Source organism: Mesocricetus auratus, unplaced genomic scaffold, assembly GCF_017639785.1.
Source record: "Mesocricetus auratus isolate SY011 unplaced genomic scaffold, BCM_Maur_2.0 Super-Scaffold_100045, whole genome shotgun sequence".
Lineage (NCBI taxonomy): Eukaryota > Metazoa > Chordata > Mammalia > Rodentia > Cricetidae > Mesocricetus > Mesocricetus auratus.
The window spans coordinates 6,308,826-6,321,128 of record NW_024429222.1 but is presented as its reverse complement, the minus strand read 5'-3'; positions in this window follow the sequence as shown (position 1 = coordinate 6,321,128).

The following is a 12,303-nucleotide window of genomic DNA, read 5'->3' as shown; positions in this document are numbered from 1 at the left end:
CTCACTCATCAAACAAAAACCCAAAACACTATCAACCAAATAAGTAATCACAAATGTGTTTTCAAAAATAATTTAAAAATTTTATTAGCCATCACACTTAAAGAATTGACATCTTGACGATACCCGTAATTCCCAGGCCTTTCACATTTAATGCATGAGTCAGGTCTGGCAACAGGAAATGCAACTAAACATGGCGGCAGTGCAGCTCAGAACATGGATTTGGGGAAGCTGATCCTTTGACCCCTACGACAGAAAGGCATTTCCCGACAGGTCACACTGAAGCACAGTTATCCAGGCCACTGATTAAAGTCAAGACCCGAGACTCCACTGTGCCTATTAGGAGAGGAATGCACCCAAGGGGCTCAGCAGCTATACATGTGATTAGGGGTGTTAAAGCTGATGATTCTCTGAGCTTAGACATGAGAGGAAGGGTGTGCTGGGTTTTCTTATCCAAAGAACTTGCTCTTGGAAGAGAAATTGTCAAGGCACACTGCATGGGGCTTGAAGGTGGAGAAGAGAATCCAGTAGAATGAACACACTGGCAAGGGCTGGGAAGCTTCTCAGTGGGCAGAAACACTCCCCTGAATTCAATGCTTTCAACTCATGTTTAAGGGGGGCAGGGAACTAAAAAGCCAGGAGTGGTGGGTTGGCTTCTAATCTCAGCAGGTAGCATCCTGGGGCATGCTGGCCAGTGAGAGACACATACAACCTGGAAAAGAGAGGGGCCCGGGGAACAACACTGTGGCTGTCCTGTAGCCTCCAGACCTGTGTGCACCCACACACATGTGCACCAGCTTGAACATGCACCCAGATGCACTCAAACATGTGCACACTTGCACACACAATGCTTACCAAAAGGATACTTTGAAAGGTTCAGGCATCATACTAGCCTTCCCCTGTTACCTGGCAGAATGCACTCAGGCAGCACTCTGGTCAGCCCAGGGTTCAAAAAAAAAGTCTAGCAACTGTTTAAAAATGTGAGCTAACTCTATATGCAACTTAAAATTAACTGTGATGAATCTTTAAATGATGGTAAACATTTAAAGTTATAAGCGTCTATTTCAAATTAACAGAATATTTATACCAATCAGTCCTTCCTGTAAGCTGTTTACAAAGGTAAAGCTTCTATTATATATTAGATAGACAGACAGACAGCCCTCAAATGCTCAAAGATCTAGAGAACATGGTATTTAAATGCTTTATTTTTATCTATCTATCTATCTATCTATCTATCTATCTATCTAGTTTGGTTTTTCGAAACAGGATTTCTCTGTATTGTTTTGGAGGTTGTCCTGGAACAACATGCTCTGTAACCAGGCTGGCCTCAAACTCACAGAGATCCGCCTGCCTCTGCCTCCAGAGTGCTGGGATTAAAGGTGTGAACAACCAATGCCCGGCTTTTTTCAGTAAATGTTTTATTAAAAAGCTTTTTTGTTTGTTTGTTTTTTGTTTTTCAATGCAGGGTTTACTCTGTGGCTTTGGAGACTGTCCTGGAACTAGCTCTTGTAGACCAGGCTGGTCTCAAACTCAGAGAGATCTGACTGCCTCTGCCTCCAGAGTGCTGGGATTAAAGGCACGCATCACCACTGCCCAGCTATTAAGAAGCTTTTTAGAGAGACAAGCCAGCTGCTGGCCCACCCCACTTCCTCCAAGAAGACTGGTGGGCACTGAAGAAACTCCACCCACAAAGGTGGCAAAGCTGGCCACTGACCAATCCTGTCTTTCACCTCAACTGCTGCAAAGGACTCTTCAGACGGTGGACAAGAGGACAGTAGAATCGACTTTTCTCTGCATTGCTTGGGCCAATGGTAAGGAAGTCTTCCTCGAAAACCTAATCCACAGGTCTCACTCTATCAGCAGAAGGCAGGTGTCCTTGGAAGCCTCTGACTTCAACAACTATAGAGGACCTTGGGGTGGCTGTCCATATGGCCAGATAGCAAGTCTCTCTCATTCTCTGATCATTAACTCAGGTAAAATTTTGTTCTTTTCAAGAACTCTGATGCTTTTGACAGGTGGCAACTGGTGGCTTTCCCTGCTTAAAGTCTCTGTTATTCTTTAATCAGGTAAAATTTTATCTTTCTCAAGAACTCTGATGCTTTTGGCGGCTGGTAGCTTTGCCAGCTTAAAATAACAGACAAGGCTCTAACTGTCACAAAATAGATTTCAGGAACAGGTATTTTAAGGTTTATCTATATAAGGTAGTAATGTAAGGTGTATGAATTAAAGTTATGAAGGTCCAAGGATAAAAAGGTTTAAGTGATGACAAATAAAGTGAGGTGAGACATTAAAAAGAATGAAATATGTTCCAGATTTCTCTCTTTCATTATGCTACTGTTCATAGTCTTAATGTTAATAAAGTTCTGATAAGCTACTAATCCAACTCCAATAGAGTACTAAACATCAAACTATAACAACTATACAGTCATAACTGCAAGGTCAAGATGAAGGTACTTTTTATTATGCTAAAGAAATCTGTCAGTTTTAAAAGTGTTAATGCTTTCAGCCAAGTCGCTTCTAACATAAATATGCCGCTAATGTGTCTAAAACTTATGTTTCCACAAACTCAAAGGATTCTTTTAAGTTCAGGGAGCTGAATTAGACCCACCCAAACAGGTCAGATTCACTCCAGATATTATTCAATCTCTCCCTGGTCCCAGGACTCCCTTCCCTCATCTTGGGACCCCCTGGCGAACCCCTCCCTCATTTTACAGTCTTCCCCTCAAACACCAGGACCTAAGAAAAAAAAATGTTTTTGTAAACCTTCTCCTCTACTCTACTAACATCTTGCCGGGTCTAAGAGGTGCCAGAGAGTACCATACAGCCTGGATGGTGATGGCACAACCAGCTACCCCAGGACATGGCAGCACCCCGACTTTCTCAGGTCCCTCAAAGATGGTCAGTGCCCCCCAGGTCAGCAGGAAGTAGTCTTGAGAACTCAATGTCCTGACCCTAACCTACCATGTCTAACTCCTCACCTTTTTAATAATAAGTAAAAGTGCGAATGAAAGGTTCAGGCATTACGCTGGCCTGCCCCAGTTACCTGGCAGAATGCACTCAGGCAGTACTCTGGTCAGCCCAGGGTTCCATGAGTACAGTCAGCATGCAGGTGCAAAAAACCCCTTTAAAGAACAGACCCCCACCCACTCACCTCTCTCTTACCTCTCTCTCTCTCTCTCTCTCTCTCTCTCTCTCTCTCTCTCTCTCTCTCTCTCACACCTCATTCCCCACTCTCTTACTTCTCCCTTCTGTCTTCCTCTCTCTCTCCTCCTGCTCTCCCCTCTCGCTCTCCCAGCGCTGTAGTAAACATATACTCTCTATGACTCATGCTCTACCGCGCTGGTCCCAGTCCATCTCACGGCCTTTCTAATTTCTAATTTTTAAACTTTTACAAAAGAACAACATACCTACTTCTACGTAAGTCACCAGGACATTGGATTTAACACATCATCCATTAGGCATTTCAACAAACTTGTGGGCTGGAGAGATGGTTCAGTGGTTAAGAGCACTGACTGCTCTTCTGCCTGAGTTCAAATCTAAGCAACCATGTCAGGCTCACAACCACCTAGAACTCCAGTCCAGGGGAGCTGACACCCTCTTCTGGCATCTATGGCACCTGCACTCATGTACACCCCCCCCCACAAATACATACATATGTGTATATATATATATATAATTTCAAAAAATAAATGAATAAATTAAAACCAGTTCTCATTTGTGATGTTTCTCTGTAAGGGGAGCTCGGTTCATTCTCAGGTGGCCTGGTTTGGTCTATATCTCTGAGTGTCAGCCTGAAATAAACTGAAGTCAGACCAGGAGAGTAATGGGGCTCATTCCCCTTTCTGTGTCCCCTCTCTGTCATAATTAGCCATCCTGCCTCAAGCCTTTCAGATAATTACTGGGTCTTACCGTTTTGTATTGACATATTAATTACACTTAATGAGTTTGCCACGCAGAGCCACCTATCCAGGGATGGCATTCCCCACAGTGGCCTGGGCCTTTTTACATTAGCCACTAATCAAGAAAATGTTTTCCGCTGGGCGGTGGTGGCACACGCCTTTAATCCCAGCACACGGGAGGCAGAGGCAGGCGGATCTCTGTGAGTTCGAGGCCAGGCTGGACCGACAGCCTCAAAAACAATACAGAGAAACCCTGTCTCGTAAAATCGTAAAAAAAAAAAAGTTTTCCCAGACTTGCCTACAGGCTAACGTGATGTAGCCATCTTTTTAACTGAGGTTACTTCTTCCCAGATGACCCTTGCTTGTGTCAAATTAATCCAGTGTAGGGTATGACGTCTTAGGATCTGATCCAGGAGTGATTGGCATACCTTTGTTCTAGAGCCATGTGAAATGTCATCACTTGATTTTTGGAAGAAAAAAGTGAAGAAGGCAGAATAAGAAACCCCACCAGAGTAACTGAACCTCTGACTGTAAGAGTTGCTGTGGTCATGGTGCTCTCTTCATCCCAATGAACTGCTGACACAGACACTTGGGAGCATAAGGGACATTTTCCTCTAGTGAGGAAAATTTCTAACAGGGTCCAACCTCTCCTAGTTCCTGACTGTCCTTGGAAGGGAAGGGTCCAACTATTCCCTGTCCTTTCAGCCTCTTACTCCTCAATGGTTAAGGTCTCCGAGCTTTGTTTGTTGAATACCCAAGAAGGGAAGGAAGCTTTACCAGTCTTGAAGAAGCACTGGATTTTATTTTTAGCTTTTGTATAACATTTAGACATTGCTTAGTCATTATCGGACTTTCTCATGACTTGATTCCCAGATTGTTATCTACAGCTAAAAGCCTGACAAACTTTGCTCAAATTATGACAAAAACATTTTTTTTGTTTTTCAAATGCTTTGTAAGTACTCCAAAGAGCAGACCAGTATCTTGAGAGCCTCATTGTTTTTTATTTTTTAATTTTTATTATATTTACTTACATGCATGTGTGTATGTGAGTCTGTGTATGTGAGTCACCGAAGATATCTTGTGGGAGTTGCTTTTTCTCCAAGCGGGTCCCAGGACTGGACTCATGCTGTCAGGGCCAGGGAGAGGGGGAAGGGGTATTTGCCCCGGAGGGGGACAAAGAACTGCCTCTGGATAGAAAGGAGACAGACGTGGCCCAAAGGCAAATGGTGGCTTATAAAGGCACTGGAGGAAACCCATGTTAGGATGAGGTGTTTAATTTTAACTGGGCGTTAGGTGAGACAAACTGGGCTTTTGATTGCTGGACTTCAATACTTTCATAGCTGGACCTTGGTCGTTGGCCTGAGGAGGAGGAAGTGGCCAAATAAGGGAGTGGTTTAGCAAGGAAGAAGGAATAGGGGAGAAGGATAAGACCTTCCAGAGACATGTTTGCCATGCTCAGGCTGGCTAGAGTCTCTTCACCTTCCTCCATTTTTCTTTTCTCTTTTAAAGATTATGTACACAGTGTTCTGCCTGCATGTATGCTTACATGCCAGAAGAGGGCACCAGGTGGTTGTGAGACACCATGTTGTTGGGAATTGAACTCAGGACCTTCTGAGTCATCTCTCCAATCGATACTTAAAGCTATACATTTCCACTTTGGTATGTTGTATTTTCATTCATTTTTTTTCCTAATTTTCTTCGAGATTATGTCTTTGACCCATTGGTTATTTAGAAAAACATTGTTTCATTTTTACATGTGAATTTCAAAGCTTTGTTACTGATTTCTAATTTCTATTGTGGTTAAAAAGCACCTTTGCTGTTTTGCTCTTAAAATTTTAGAGACTGTTCGATGGTCCAGAGTGTAGTGGTGTTCACGGTGTTGTTCAAGCCTTGTTTGTAATTTGCCTCGCTGTTCTATTCATGATTGACACTAGGATATTAGAAACTCTACTTTGACCAGGTGGTGGTGGTACACGCCTTTAGTCCTAGCACTTGAGAGGCAGAGGCAGGAGGATCTTTGTGAGTTCAAGGCCAGCCTGGTCTGCAGAGCTAGTTCCAGTCCAGGCAGGATTACACAAAGAAGCCCTCTCTTGAAAAACAAAATAAACAAAAAACAAAAAAGAAAAACAAACAAAACAAAAACAACAAAGAAAACCCTCCACCTTTTCTTAAATCATTGTCCCTTTCTTTCTTTTTTTTTTTTTATTGTTGTGTTGGATTCTGGTACAGGTAATTTGTAGTTTTACAGCATTGTTAACACTGCAAAAAAGAAGCATAATTATATACATATGTCTTAAATGAATCACAATGTGCGAATTAACTGTAATTAATTCAGGAGTGGGCAAAAGCAGGAGGCCCTGCCTTAAGTAAGCCAAAAGCTCTGTGGAAGCTGAGGCAGTTGAGTCCCAGACCAGAATGCACCAGATGCCCTTCTCAAAAATACGCCCAAAACACTGAGGCTGAAGAGATAATTCAGTCGGTTACATGCTTGCCCTGAAAGCGTGAGAACTTGACTTTGAATTTCTAGCACTCACATAGAAAGCTGGACCAATGTGGCTCATCCTGTGCAAGCACGAGGACCTGAGCTTGTATCCCCAGCAGCCACCAAGCAAAGAGAGCCATAGTCATTTGAACCTGTGACCCTAGTGAAGTGAGGGCTGAGAGAGGCAGTTCCCTAGCACTTGCTGTCCAGTCACTAGGTACTAGGTTCAGTGGGAGACCCTGCCTCAAAAGATAATGTGGAGAGGGGTCACAGAAGACATCCAGTACTGACCTCTGACATTCACAAGCATATGTGTGTGCACATTTACACGCACACACAGACCAGGTGGAGGATTGTAGATGGAAGTTTCTGTCCCGCCAGGTCCTGCAGCTGTTGAGTCTTAAATAAACACACAGAGGCTTATATTAATTGTAAACTATTTGGCCTATTGCTCAGTCTTATTACAAGACCAGTGTTCTAACCCCTGAGCTATAGGACCACTCAGTCTTATTACTAACAAACTCTTTCAACTTAAATCAACCCATAATTCTTACCTATGTTTAGCCATGTGGTTTGGTACCTTTTCTCAGTAAGGCATTCTCATCTTGCTTCCTCTGCATCTGGTTGGCGACTGCATCTCTGCCTTTTCTCTTCCCAGAATTCTTCTACTCTGGTAGCCCCGCCTATACTTCCTGCCTGACTACTGGCCAATCAGCATTTTATTAAACCAATATGAATAACCAATCTTTACAGTGTACAAGAGCATTATCCCACGTCAGAGTATGATTTAGGAACAGTTCACATTGAACTCAGGCCCCCACATGCACCTGTGCTTGTGCACTCCCAACAGGAACATGTACATACACATGTAACCCACATACATCCACACGTGACCCACATACATACACATGTAACCCACATACATACACAAAACAAATGCTTACAAACTGCAGAGGGTGGTGGCATGTGATTTTACAACCCATTACTTAGCAGCATAGGCTACCTAGTGAAACTGTTTCAAAAACCATCAAAACCAACATAAAATAAATAAAATAGCTGCACATTAAAAATAAAGAGATTGATGTAAGGATTTTAGACATGGATCAGGGGAGTTCCAGCCTACAATCCCATGGCCAGAGAGTCTGGGAAACAGAATCTTCATCCAGTGACTGATGGAAGCAGAGGCAGACACCCACAGCTAAACACTGAACTGAACCCATGGAGCCCAGTGACTGAGAGGCAGGACTGATGAGCAAAGGGGTCAAGACTGGGCTGCTTTAACCCACAGAAACAGCTGACCTGAACAGGAGGGAGCTCTTGAACCCCAGACTGATGGCTGAGAGGCCAGCATGGGACTGATCCAGAGCCCCTGAATGTGGGTGTAAGGAGGCCTAGGCAATCTATGGGGCCTTGTTTAGTAGATCAGCATTTATCCCTACCATACAAATTGTCTTTGGGTGCCCATCCCACAATGAGGGATGCTCTCTCAGCCTGGACTCTTGGGGGGAGGGCCTAGGCCCTGCCCTGAATGAAATGACAGACTCTGGAGTTCCCCATGGAAGGCCTCACTCTCCCTGCTGGAATGGAGTAGGAAATGGGTAGAGGGCTGGGGGACCTGGTTGGGGGGTGGTGGAGGAGGGGAGGGAGAGGGAGCTGGGATTGACATGTGAAGCAAGCTTATTTCTGATTTAAATAAAAATAATAAAGAGGCTGGGAAAATGAAGGGTTCAGTTGGGTGGTTTGGGGGTTGAATAGAGGGGGGAGAGTAATGAAAGTGATGTCTTGATAGGGGCTGGCATTTTGGGGTTAGGGAGAAATCTGGTGCCAGGGAAACTCCCAGGAATTCACAAAGATGACTGTTGTGTAATATTATTTTAAGATGTATTACATTTGCTTATGCTGTGGGACATTTGTTTAATGATGCAAAGATGTGTTGCATCTGTTTAACTCTGTGAAGCTGTGTTACTTTGCCTGTCCAAAACACCTGATGAGTCTAATAAAGAGCTGAATGGCCAATAGCGTCAGGAGAACTGATAGGTGGAGCTGGCAGGCAGAGAGAATAATTAGGAGAACAAGGAGGATCAAGGAAAAGGAGAAAAAGAACAAGGAGATGAGGATGTCAGGGGCCAACCCCCCCAGCCACAGTCAGTCGTGAAGTAAGATATACAGAAGAAAAGATAACAGCCCAGAGGCGAAGATACACAGGGTAATTTAAGAAAAACTGGCTAAACCCTCAGTGTTGACACACACCTTTAATCCCAGCACATGGAGGCAGAGGCAGGTGGATCTCTGTGAGTTCAAAGTCAGTCTGGTCTATAAAGCCAGTTCCAGGACAGGCTCCAAAGCTATACAGAGAAACCCTGTTTCAGTAAACCAAGAGAAAAAGAAATGGAAAGGGAAGACAAGAGAAGAAAAGGCATGAAAATCTGGCTAGAAACAAGGCCAGGCATTTGTAAGTAATAAGCCTCCGAGTGTGAATTCTTTGGGAGCCGGGTGATACTCCCCTGCCCCCAAAAGATGACTCCAGCGAAGAATCCTACGGATAGTGGAGAGGGTGCCTGACCTTCTCCTGTAATCAGACTGGTGACTACCCTAATTGTCATCAGGGAGTCTTCTCCCCTGCTTCACCCCTGATGGAAGCAGATGCAGAGATCCAAGGCCAAGCACTGGCTGACCTGTGGGATTCCTGTTGAAGAGGGAGGAGGGATTCTATGAGCCAAGGGCATCAAGGTCATGACAGGGGAACCCACAGAGACAACTGGCATGAGCTCCTGGACTCTGGCCAGACAGCGAGGGAGCTTGCATGGGACTGACTCAGGCCCTCTGCATGTGGGTGACAGTTGAGTAGGTTGGTCTGTTTGTAGGGCTCCTAGCAGTGGGATCAGGACCTGTCCCCTGGCACTTAGCTTTTGGGAACCTATTCCCCATGCTGGGTTGCTTCACCCAGCTTTGATGCAAGGGGGAGCATGGTTCTCCTTCAGCTTGTTGACTCCCATGGTGAGGAGTCCTCCCAGATGGAAGAGTGGATGGGGGGGGGTAGATGGGAAGTGGAGGGAAGGATCAGGAGAGGAGGAAGGGGAAACTGTGGTTGGTATGTAAAATAAATGAAACATTTAATAGACAATAAATTAATTAAAAAAGAAAGAGGCTGAGCTGGGTAATGGTGGTGCACACCTTTAATCCCAGCAATTGGTTTCACCCTCAGCAACATGAGCACCATATACAAAAAAGGCAAATTGTGAAAAATAAGCTACATCTTACAGGACAGTGCCACAGAACCTGGACAGTGAACCCACAGCACAAGAACAGAACTTGTATCACTAATCAACAAATTTTACCTAGTGAAAAGCATTTCCAAAAATGAGGGATAAAATGAGAGTCTGAGGCTGGAGGATTACTGTGAGCTTGCAAGTAGCCTGAGTAGCCTGGGCTATATCCAATCTTAGTATCAAACCAGCCAGAAGTACACAGCAAGATTCTGTCTCAAAAAACAAACAACAAATCCCCCCAAGCAAATAGCTGTTTAACTATAAGGCACTGGGCATGTCGCTCAGTAGTAGAGTGACTGCTTAGAATGTACAAAGCCCTGGCTTTGAGGCCTAGCACCATAAAAACAAAACACCCACAAATCAAAACCAAAAAACACGAGAGGTAATGAAGTCTTAAATACTGAACTAGGAATACATTATGTTTAACTAGCCCAATACTAGAAACTCAGTTTAAATGTTCAGTGAGTAGGCATTAAATGAACTGTGTAGTGGAACAGCAGAAGCCCTTACAATTTGTAAGACTCTTTAATGACAAGAGAAGTAAATGAAATAAACAGGTTGCAGGGAGATGTGGTTCAGTTGGTAGAATGCCCCCCTGGCATGCAAGAATATCCCTGTGTTCAGTTCAGAGCATGATAAATGCAGTTGCAATGCCCATGCCTATAATCTTAGCACTTGATAGGTGGAAGTAGGAGGTTCTGATGTTCAAGTTCATCCCTGGCAGGTGTAGTAAGTTCCAGATTGGCCTGGGCTACAGAGACCTTGCCTTTAAAGGGCAGAAAAAATAGTATGTAGTTTACGCGTACCTTCTCTTCTCCCTCCACAGTGAGGCAGGGCCTCATTTTGGCTCTGGGATTATATGAGGCATGAGCTACCACACCTGGCTATCAACGCCACTCTTATTACAATATGTAAATGTACACAGAAAGGTAGCAGGTCATTCAGGACCAGGCATTTGCGAGTGTGAGCACTCTGGGTGATTATTCTGTGCTTCTGCCTCCCCCCTCCCAATTGTCCAATATCCAGTCTTATTTTCACCAAGGAAAAGAACAATTTAAAGGAAATAATAATATTGAATTAGGCAATAATATGAATTAGGCAATTTGTTTACAAAAATTAGTACTACAGTATTGTTAAGGAACTGGGATAAATGGATATTTCTAATGACAGTAAAAATCATGAGTGATAGTTTCCCTATGGACTTGGTAACATAAACTAAGATCCTTAGATATAAGGAAGCAGGGAATGTGCTCAGTGGCAGAGCACTTGCAAGGCTCTGGGTTCAACTCTCAGGGCCTCAAGTAACAGAAAAGGGAAGCATGTTCAGTGCTAGAAACCAAGCAAAGTATTAGGGACGAGTGCACGGGTTTTATTTCTACACCGCAGGATTCCTGGCAGAGGCCAGTCCTTTACAGACGCTATACTAATATTATGCACTACGATTGAGTATGAGAGAGTGTGCTTTTTCTCTAATGCCACAAAGTGGAAGTCAAGAGAAATCAATACTTTACTGCCGAGGCTGGAAGCAAAATCACATCAAGGTGCTGGCACTGTGCCCTGGGGACGCTCACCTCTCGCGGCTCCTGGCTGTGGGCCCAGTGGGTGTTCTTCGGCTGGCACTGTCTGGCACAGCGCCATCTTCTGTGCCTGTCTTTGTCGGATTCTTTTCTCCAAAGGACACCCTGAACCAGTATGACCATTATCTAGTCACAATTACCTTTTCTTCACAAAATCTGAATTATGCTACTCCATGCACCTATACACTTACAACACCCAATTCAGCCAGTTCTGCCTGCAGCCTTGGAGTAGTGACTGCTCCTCTGGGCCAGCACTAGATGAAGTAGCTGGCTTATGCATTCTGTGCTATGCAATACGGAGTCGGTACAACTCTAGGTGTTCAGGGTAATGGAGGCACAAGACCCCAGTTTTACTCCCATAATGAGAGAAGCTGTTTGTTAAATGTTCCCGAAACACATTGCCAAAGATGGCAGTGAGTCAGAAAAAAATTCGTATGGCCAAGACTAAATGAACTGTTAGGAGGTGAGGTTAGCTGGGCGGTGGTGGCACACAGCCTTTAATCCCAGCACTTGGGATACAGAGGCAGGAGGGTCTCTGAGTTTGAGGCCAGCCTGGTCTACAGAGCTCCAGGACAGCCGGAGCTACACAGAGAAAGCCTGTCTCAGGGAAGGGAACAACAACAACAACAAAGACGTGAGGTTTGTCTTTTTAGTCCTTTGGAAGTTTTAGGGGTGCAAGGGGAAGAAAGAAAAAACAATGTTTGGCATAGGGCGCTCTCTAGACGTGTGCTTTAACACTTAAGGCTCCTAAAGAGCTATTTCCCTTTTATGCAGACATAATATCAATGAAAAAAAAACAATCAACTGAAAGTGATGATCAGACATTTAAGATGCTATTATAGATATAAATATAGAAAATTCCAAACCCTTGTACGTCACTGAGCCCTGAGTTTGGGACCTGTCTGGGTGACAAAGGCCTAACAAAAACACACATAAACACCACCATCATAACAAGCATTTCTTCTAAAGTGTTTTTGAAGACTTATAACTATGTTTTCTTTTCATAACTAGAGTGAGCTAAATTATATGTAAAACTCAAGTGAAAAAGTACTGTCATGTATGGAGGCTGACATCATGGG